The sequence below is a fragment of the Dermacentor variabilis genome, chromosome 2, assembly GCF_050947875.1.
Source record: "Dermacentor variabilis isolate Ectoservices chromosome 2, ASM5094787v1, whole genome shotgun sequence".
NCBI lineage: Eukaryota > Metazoa > Arthropoda > Arachnida > Ixodida > Ixodidae > Dermacentor > Dermacentor variabilis.
The window spans coordinates 82,677,312-82,688,361 of NC_134569.1; positions in this window are offsets into that span (position 1 = coordinate 82,677,312).

Here is an 11,050-nt window from a genome sequence, read left to right on the forward strand (position 1 = left end):
CTTTGCAAGACATGAACCGATGAAAAGCGACAGGAGAAGATGGAATAACAGTCTATTTAATCAAGGATGGTGAAGACATCATGCTTCTAAAGGTTGCGAAATGTTTCATGACTTCAAGGGTCCCAGAGAACTGGAAGAATGCCAAAATTATACTAATCCACAAAAAGAGAGACGTTAAAAAATTGAAAAATTATAGGCCCATTAGCTTACTTACAGTATTGTATATTAATATTCACCAATAAAATTTCCAGTAGAATATGGGGTAACACTTGACTTCAGCCAGCCAAGAGAACAGGCTTGCTTCAGGAAGCGATACTGTGCTGTGGATCACATCCATGCCATCAATCAGGTAACCGAAAAATCTACAGAGTAAAATCAGCCTCTCTATATGGCTTCCATAGATTACGAAAAGGCATTTGATTCAGTAGAGATACCAGTAGTCATAGAGGCATTACATAATCAAGGCGTACAGGAGGCTTACGTAAATATCTTGGAAAATAGATACAGAGATTGCACAGCTTCCTTAATTCTCCACAAGAAAAGTAGGAAGATACCTACAAAGAAAGGGGTCAGACAAGGAGGCACAATATCTCCAATGCTATTCACTGCGTGCTTGCAAGAAGTATTCAAGCTATTAAACTTGGCCGGCTTAGGAGTAAGGGTCAACGGCGAATATCTCAGCAACCTTCGGTTTGCACTTCACGCGTTCCTGTTCAGCAACACTGGGGACGAATTACAACAAATGATCGAGAACCTTAACAGAGAGAGTATAAGAGTGGAGTTGAAGATTAATATGCAGAAGACAAAGATAATCATGAATCGCCGGGCAAGGGAACAAGAGTTCAGGATCGCCAGTCAGCCTCTAGAGCCTGTGAAGGAGTACGTTTACCTAGGTCAACTACTCACAGGGAACGCAGATCATGAGAAGGAAATTCACAGAATAATGAAAATGGATTGGAGCACATTCGCTAGACATTGTCAGGTCCTGACTGGAAGCTAACCATTATCATTAAAAAGAAAGGTGTACAATCTGTGCATTTTGCCGGTGCTGACATATGGGGCAGAAACTGGGAGACTGGCAAAGAAGCTCAAAAACAAGTTAAGGACTACGCAAAAAGCGATTGAGCGAAGAATATTAGGCGTAACGTTAAGAGACAGGAAGACGGTGGTGTGGATCAGAGAGCAAACGGGGACAGGCGATATTGTAAGTGACATCAAGAGAAAAAGTTGGAGCTGGGCAGGTCATGTAATGCGTAGGTTAGATAACCGGAGCACCATTACGGCTACAGAATGGATACCAAGAGTAGGGAAGCGCAGTCGAGGACGGCAGAAGACAAGGTGGGGCTATGAAATTAAGAAATTTGCAGGCGTTAGTTGGAATCGGTTGGCGCAGGACAGGGGTAATTGGAGATCGCAGAGAGGCCTTCGTCCTGCAGTGGACATAAAATAAGCTGATGATGATGATCATGATTATGATAATGATGATCAGGCTTACGTAAACCTCATGACAAAATAAAACCAAGTCCTAGGAATTTAGAGCACCGTGCGCTTCCAACTAAAACAGTTGAGAAACTTTCAGAAACCCATACAAAGTAGCAAAGCTGGTTACATATGCACTTATACGGCTCTTGTGTTTTCCTCTGGAAGGTAATGGGTGAGAAGCGTTCTTCATCCTTAAAGAGGTAATTCAATTCATATGTTAGGTGGCGTTTTCTTTTTCCTCGTGCTCTCTATTTGGACAGAAACAAATGGCATGGGGAAACTGGGAAACATGGCGGAAATATTCCTTTTTTTTTTGTTGCAGGATTGCTTGTTTGTTCACCTTGACAAGTAGCACAGCGATCACTACTACATAGAATAAAAATATTATAAACGATGAAGTCAATAAAATTAAAATATCTCAGCAGCTAAAGTGAGAATACTGATCTGCGCGTACGCGTGGTATGACAAGGAAATACAAGATTCGGAGTGACTAAACCAGCGAATATTTTAGCAAGGGCTGAAGAGATAGGGGAGGACTAAGATGCTTTGGCCACGTGACGAGATAAGACGAAAGCTACATCGAAAGAACGCAATAATGATCTATTACGATTGTAAAAGGTAATGGAGTTGAGCAGGAGGAGATGGAAATTAAGGCGCTATCGACACAGAAGTTATCGTCGGAAATTTGAAGACATCGACGAAAATTTTCAGGGAAATGCTTAAGCAAGTCAGTGCGAACTCTCAGTAGGCATACTTCAATATCCGCGGCACCTCAAGGCAGAATCCTGAAGGCTTGCAGGGATTTTGACGCGTAATCATTAAAAGTACTGAACACTTCAGCTAAGAACGGGCAGGACAGGCTTTCCCCAAAAGTGTCTTTAAGAGCTGATTCTGTTAAACTAGACCCATTTGCTCTAGCAACAAGCTAGAGAATGTTGAGCGAAACAGGGAATAGAGCAAGTGTGGGAGGAAAACGTACCGATTTCTCGGCGGTTTCCTGCTAAGCGCGAAGCCCAACGACTGGGGTGGTTACGTGAAAAAAAGTCACACAAGCACTTGAAGATGTCTACATAGAAAAATCTGACGTTTAAATGCAACGGACGCTACCAGTATTTGGACAACAGCACACACTGTATCGAACGAGTGTGTGCACACTATCGGCCTTGAGAAACACCCCTACGGTCATTCAGTGCACAGGTGGGTAGAAAAAAAATACCTTTTTTGTGTAATTGTTAAATTTTCAACCGTTTTAGGTTAATATAACCTCCTGCTCAGCACTCTGGGCTCAACACCTTTCTCCTTACAGGTTCCCATTCACAAGTGTTCAGTAAGACTTCACGGCCACAACTGATATTCGTGTCCTTGTAAGCCATAACACGAAGGCCCACCCTGCAGAGTCATTTGAGTTAAAAAGTAATCGAAGGACTCCGAGTGGAGTGAATACGTTAGTCAGAATGCCTTAATGAATGCAGCATCAAATAAGCTCCGCAACTAAGCTCCGCAATTAAGCAACTGTGTGGCCTTCAGACACACAGAAAAAAGAAACAAAGAAACAGAAACAAAGAAAAAAAAGAATTAAAAAATAAAGCGCGAGGCCTAGGCATAAAGGCCTCCTATCACCAAAGTGCGTGCATCAGCATATACTTCATGCGAGGCGCGAAAGCAACGCCGCCTTACAGATTTTCGTCACTGCGTCGTGTGCGAATCTCGGAGCCACGAGGAAATAGTAAACATCCGTAGAAACAGGCGGCGTTGGTAGCATTTCGCGCACAGCAAACCGCAAGTCTTAAGCCGATCCAGGAAAAAAAAAAAAATCTATAGGCGTATTCGGACTGTCATGTTCTTGTAATTGTTCTCAGAAAACAGCAACAAGGCATTGCTCCTGCCGTTTAGGAAGTAAGGAAGTATGAAAAGGAGCGCTGATTAAAAGACACGTCCGGTGGTCGCTTTCAAACAGAGAAGTTATTGCTGAGGCTGGTTCACAATGCGCGATAGCTACACCAATGTTTTCTTTTTCACATTTTTTAGCAGAAGAAAGAAACCAGAAGTAAAAAAAGTTTATATTGTCAAATGTCCGCTGAGACTATTGAGCCTGTAGGAGAACCATACAAGCCGCAATGCTTTCATGCTGGTCATGAAACTGTAGCTGGCAAACAATAGCTGATGAGATTGCGGAAGTGAAGCCTGGTCAAGAACTTCTTGCAAATAAAGATTATATATTTCTCTTTTTACACACTCTCTCGTTCTCTCTTACAGGACAAATGCGCAAGATGTGCCAGATCTTCCCTATACCATAAACCTTGACGAATTCTGTTCTGCAATATTCACCATCAAGACTTAATTATCTAGGTTCTAGAACTCTCGGCTTTGTTTCTTCCATGACTTTAATGAACTACTAACGGTTAATGCAAGGAAATGTAAATATTCGACATTTCATAAGCTTTATTCAAGCTAAATGCTCTAAACTTTTATTGGACACCCCGAGACTCAGCTGGCGACCTGTTCAGGGTATCTGAGCATACTTCACCTCCTAAGACTCGCTTCTATTTTGTTTCTTATTCACGCGTGCCCGAACTAAGACGGATAAATCTGCTTAGTAAGCCTGTCCAGTGTTTTGATAAGAGTCATTCAAAAGGACGCTGCATTCTTGTCATGCGCAGAAAAAGAAGGAAAGCTCATTGGGAAAAAATAAATGTTCAAGTAACGTTACGTGCATGATGCATTTATGGAGTGAAAATGCGGTTGAAGTGCAAAAGTGTGCCTCGGCCAAGGTCTCGAGTTGTACCTAAACCTTATTGGTACGCGGCAATAGTCGATGGTTCATTATAGGAAACGCCCTGCACCAGAAGAGTTCATGAGGTACAGTCATGCCAACAGTCGTTTTATGGGGATGAACCAGCTATGCTGCATCATCTATTAAATGATTTCCACATGCAGAAAAAGATGTGTCCATCGACTCTAACATCAATCTCCGGAAAAGAAAATCGAAGTTCGTTTCACGATTGCTCAAAGCCATCTAGTTGCACATAGCACTTTAGTGAAATAACCGTGAAAACGCGCTGGTTCAAGATTAACTCATTCATCATAATCATATTTATATCCATCGCAGAACGGAGGCATCTCTCAGCGATCTCCAATAACCCTTGTCTTGTGCAAGCTGGCGTCACCTTGCACCCGCAAATTTACTAATTCCACCACACCACCTAATTATTTTCAGTTCTTGACTGCGCTTTCCTGCCCTCGGCACCCATTCCGCAACTCTAATAGGCCACCGGTTATCTAACCTAGGCACCATATATCCTGCTTAACTCCATTTCTACCTCTTAATGTCAGCTAGACTATCGGTTACCCAAATTTTCTCTCTAATTCACACCACTGCCTTCATGTCTCTTAACGTTGTCGTAACGTTAGCGCAGTCCTTAAAATATCAAGCTCCTTTGTTCACCTCCAAGTTTCTGCTCCGTATGTTAGTACAGGTACAATGCAAGGATTGTACATTTTCCTTTTCGAGGATAGCGGTAAGCTGTCTGTCAGACTTGGCGATTCCTACCGTATAAGCCCCATCCATTTTTATTTTTCTATCAATTTCCTTCTCATAGTCAGGGTCCCCTGTGACTAATGGGTCTAAATAAACGTACTATTGCACAGATTTTAGGAGCTGGCTATCAACCACGAATTCTAGTTCTCTCGTCAGGCTTTTCAAGTTTACCTCAGCCATTTGAAAATTAATATCCACAACTACTCTCACACTTTGTCCGCCAAGGTCTCCGATCATTCTTTGCAAGTCATCTCCATCATTGCTGAACAGGACAATGTCATCCGCACACCAGACGTTGGTGCGATGCTCCCCGTTGAACGTCACTCCTAATCCTTCCCAGTAATCAACAACTTGAATAGTGTTTTCTTAGCTTGCACTGAGCAGTATTAGAGGAATTGTGTCTCCGTGCCTGACTCCTTTCTTGATCCTTATTTTGTCGTCTTTCCTAAGAAGCATTATGGTATCCGTGAAATCTTTAAATATATTTGCTAAAATATACACGTGTGCCTCCTGTACTCCTTGATTAGATATGCCTTCATGACGGCTGGTATATCCACTGAGACGCCCTATCGTAATCTATGAAAGCCATATGGAGAGGTTGCTTGTACTCTGCAGATTTCTAAATTATACCTGCAGATTTCATTTTTTTATTAGGTCCTGTGTTACTTGGGAGAGCTTGCTTATTTGTTGCCTTGGTGCTTTGCTTCCAACTTCAATTGCGGCCTCTGAAACTCTCACTCATTATCTCTGTGCATCCTCATCTTCTTCTAAAGCTTCATATTTGTTGCCCTTACATGGACTCGAGATTCTAATTTTTGTCGTTTATATTTTAAATCACTACTCCTCTCCTCACTAGTCTCGCGCGGTCGTTCGACCTTGATGCCAGTAGCGCGTTTTTGTTCGTCACCCACAAGCACGAACCACGGCCCTGAGGCCACGCACAGATACTGTACTACCTCGATGGTGTACGTGGCCAGTAATCACGTGACAAACAAAATCGAGGCACAAGTGTTCTTCGCGCGACCACACATTGCATTGCTACAAGGGTTTCCCTCGCGCTTTTATTTTTTTGCACCACTAACGTGCAAGCATGTAGCGTTTGTTTCGCATCAGACATTTTAATTTCGTGGCAGCCAGATTGACGCCAACGCAAATCGCCAGCCCTTGTGTCGCACCTTTGCCTCAGAGCACCACCCTTCTGTTTTACAACGGCATCTATTATCGGTTCGTCCGCGTTTCTGCCGCGTTCACCCTCCATTTTCTGTTCTCCTTTTGTCTTGTATTCGGTGTTGTGGGCGTGATCTTAAACAATACACAGAGGCAGAATTATGATAGTGAGTAGAGTACGTGCGTGCAGTCATGCGCGAGCTTAAATGGTATGTTCCAGCATGTACGTTCAAGTAAATGTGCCGTCGGATGGCGCTTTTGGCGTGGCGAAGATAAGACTATCGGGTCTTGTCTGCCTCATTTACTGTTCCTGGCAGAAGACATCACTCCCGCTCAGATGTACACGCACACTTCCTCCATGTGCACTTCTTTTTTTCTTCTCTTTTGACAGTCCATTTCTTCCACTATTGCCGTCAAGTGCCACATTGCACTCTCTTTAAAGTAGTGTGTAGCGGTTGCATCTCGATTACTCGCGCATGCCCAAACGCTGACAAAATCGTAACGGCGTGTTTGAAAGTTTGGGAATAGATATCAGCGGTAGCAGTCGCTCCTGTCTCGTCAGATGATGGTGATTTATTCGCATCCCCTATGGAATGAGGCGGTGACAAATAGTAACCTATAGCCTGCTTGATTTAGTAAGGTATGCTATACATGTTTTTCGTTCTAGCATTATTGTACACGCCTCCTTAATCTTTTTTCTCGTCTTCAAAAACCACTTTAGCGTCGAAAACATCCTCCGAAGGCATGTATAGTTAATGAAACGGCCGATGATCGCATTTTCTTTAACTTTCATTGCGTACTATTATAGTGAGTACTTTCAAGTGCGTCTAATAAAATTGTAAAGCACGCAATTAATTAGCAATGATGCAAAGAACCTCATAAGTGTATGTGGGTGCACTCGGGTGACATTCATTGACATCTCGCTCTGGTCAGACCACCTTATCCGTTGGAAAATAAAGTTTATTCTATCTATCTGGGCGTAAGAGAAGCTTATGTGCGTAAGCGCCTCTACAAATAAGCCCCACAGAATGAAAAAATCTTCGAATAGAAAAACCATGTAACGATTACATGGAAATACTATTAAACTCGTAATTATTTAACAAGGTTTCAAAGAACCCTGGGTTTCAACATGCTTGCGGGCCTTAATGAATTGAATCTCCGCTAACGCTGTTCTTGATGCATGTATAATAGACATTTGCATAAACCTTCTATATTTTTTTTTTCGTTCGCAGTATACGCCCCACGTCGCGCATGAAAAGTCAGCGGTAACTCGCCAATGGTATAGCAATTAGCTGAACAAATTTTGCAGCTATGCACGTCGTCAGGCCAGCATCCAGTACATCGCTGGCAAGGAAATTTTAGACAAATCTTTTTTCAGTACCTACAGTAACAAGCTCTCTGTATAATCAGAACTTAAGGCACGGATACAAGGTCACAGGCCAGATAAAAAGTCCAAAAAATTTAGCAACACCTCTTTCTTTCATTTTTTTATTCAAATGAAAATAAAAGAAAGAGATGTAGTCACCTCTAATGCTCCGATTCAAACGGCATGGACTGCCCCGCCGAACCGAGTATTTGTTTGGTGCGCACGTCTTCTGCCCATAATTTGTGTGCGCAACTCACGTCTACCAACTACGCCATCAGATGAGTTATGAAATATAAAAGGGGTGGGGGAACACCACCACATGGTCGTTCAAGCCTGATTTCTTCATTACGTACACCACACTCAAACACATGACTCCAGCCCCCCCTGTCCTAAACTCACACACACAACCGCGCATGCTCACGTACAATACGCAACAATTTACATTACAATGTCGAGCGATAGGTGGCGCCATTGATAAGGCGACCACGCATTGATGAAACAGTATGAGCGTCTTCGTATTTCAATTGCTGAATTCCGTTCTCACCCGTTGTAAACAGGTTCCTGTAGGGACAGATGGTCGAGGACAGGCGTCTAGGCCGCTGTAATACGTCATACTGCGCCAAGACAACTGACAAAACTATGCGTTAGCAAAGATGGCGCTGGTTAGGGGCGCTATTTTTAGTATCTCAATATAGCAAAGCGCGAACAAGACACAGAAAATATTCTGGTTTATTTTCTTATTTTTCTTATTTGTTCCTGCGTTTACCTCATGCTTTGCTTGCGTTACACTCCATGAAAGCACATGTCCGGGCAAATCAAACAGATACCATGATGCTCTTAAATTCCGCAGTTTCCTTGTGCATCTTTCAAATGTGCCTATGTGTCTTCACTGTTATTTTTGCTTTGATAGCCGCTAAATGCTCAAAGCTTTTTTATAACTGCACACAGATGGGACATTAGAGCCGGTTATCACAATTAATACACAGCTTCTAAACTGTGAGTACCCACTTGCCCCTAATTACGCACACACATACCACAAGCACACAAACCTACTCAGTCTGCAAAAAAGTAAATGTATCAAAGACAAATTAAGAGTAGGAAAAGCGACCAACAATGCGCCCGCGTTAAGTGAAAGGAGCTCATGTCCACAGTTCATTAAAAGATATCTGCGGATCCCACGTATATTTGGGGGAATCAGGGATAAAAGAAGCTTTCCTTGATGTTTACTGAAATGTTTTCGCTTCTCCGTCTTCCCTTCTATGTATTTCAATGCTTCTCAAAAATTGAACGCTATAATTCCATTTTCCTCCCTTCTTTCTTCACACTCAGCTGCTTTCACTGCAGACTTCTTCAAATTCAAATTCAAATTGTTTATTAATCCTTGAAAACACAATGGGAATGTGTCCAACACTGTTTGGACCCGTAGCCATAGGCTAGTCATGGGCCCCCCAAAAAAAGCACAAAATGCAGACACTTCCATTACGTATAAAATACCAACATTAAACAGAGGGGAGAGGGACATTGACATGAGTACAAATGTAAAAGAAAAAGAATGCATAACAAAGAATGATTGCATCTAGTTCAAGAAAACATCTTACCTGTTCACATTATATGGTAAAATCAGATGCCCACAACAGGTAGAATATATTTAACATATAGAATGCATGTGCATGAAGAACTCTCTCACTGCAGGAGCAAACGCTCGAGCATATTTGATGTGGTGTGGAAGGGTGTTCCATATTTTTGCTCAGATAAAAGAGAACCATCTTTTTCCATATACGTTGTGTGTGGGTGGTTCGGTTAAAGTTACCAAGTGTTACATTTCTAATAGTTCGAAATGATGCATAAAAGAGGGATATGTATGGAAGGGGTGGTCACATCTATGCGGCCAACCCTTTTTTTTTTCGAGATTTTCGCTTCACTATAACTCAACGCTCGGTCAATGCACACCCTAGTTCAATTGTTTCTGCTTTACCTTTTTTCTCCACACTGACGCTGAGACGTGCTCCCATAAAGGGCTGCAGAATATAGCACCTCTTCCTCCCTGCAATCACTCATTCTTCACCCCAAACTGCATTTGTAGCCAACTTCGTTACTTCTTGTCTTTTGTTACATTTGTCTTTTCCGACACATAACCGGAGTCACATGCCAGCTCCATATAATCAGGGGTGCAAGTTGTCTATTCGGAAACGGACGCAGTGACCCAAGCAGTCTATTAGCAAGTATAACCAGTAGCGCACGCCCAGGGGCCTGAATTGTATCATCGGCCAAGACAGCAACCAGAAAGCGCCAAGCGACCGCAAAGTGTGAGAAAAGGCCCAGGAAAGGTTAGCTTTAAAACACTAATATACGCGTAACAGACTAATGTAATTTTCCCAAATCGAGTTGATACGTCTACCCGTCAGCCCTTTCCACTACGCCGCCGTCATACCATCGTGAACATCGTCAAGTCGCAATTTTCATTGCGTCGTCGTCGTCAGGACACTTTCTCATTCTCAGCTTCACCTTTGCCATAAGGCGAAAAAAGAAATTGGCGGTGCATCCATCCTCCAAAGATGATTGGCAATTTATCTTAAGGTTGGTGGGTAATTGACGATATGTTTTATATAATAATATGAAAGACGGTGCTTACTCGGTGAACTAAGTTGACTGAAATATGTTTATTGGAGAGCGGCGCATACATACCCAGTCGCAAATACCCTGTGCCCCAAGTGGGCGTCACAGCCTGGCTCATTGAAGAGCGGCACGTACACAGTAGCGCACACCTAGCGCCCTAAGTTTGTGTGATATATAGAGTCATTGAAGAGTAACCCTTACTCAGAGTTACATGCCCAGTGAACCAAACTGGCGTGAAAGAGGGTCATTGCAGAGCGGCTCACAACCAGTGGTACATGCCTGCAGTGACTCAAGTTGACGTCAGAGAGATTCATTGAAAAGCACCACATACCCAGAGCTTCGTACACAGTGACTCAAGTTGGTCCGACGATTGGTTTTGAGCCCGGTTCCTCCAGCACAGTAACCATGTGATCTACCCCTTTGACCATAGACTACCAAGTGATTCAAGTTGGCGGGAAAGAGGTTAGGCACGGACATAGATGCATAGAGACATACCGCAAACTGGGTAATTTTCATAAGAATGCTAACGCAATTAAAATATTTGCCTGCCATCATTACTGTGGATGCAACTCACGCCCACAGGTAACCCGATGTTGGTAGCCGAACGCGCCAACTACAGCACCGTCATGCAGCTTCGGTTCTGGGTAATTTATGCAGGTTTCTCTGCACTACGCAAACTGAAAGTGGTGGCGCCTTTTCTGCACATGTAAGGCCACAGCAGAGAAAACTGTACAGCACGAAAACAACGTTGTGTGCTTCAAGACGCACCTTCTATACCGCACCTTCAAGACGGCCTGCAAAGCAGGCTCTAAATCCTCTCTTCTGGTCTGTTTGATGTACGCTTGTATGGGCCAGAACGGAGTGTTCTGAAATGCTTTGTC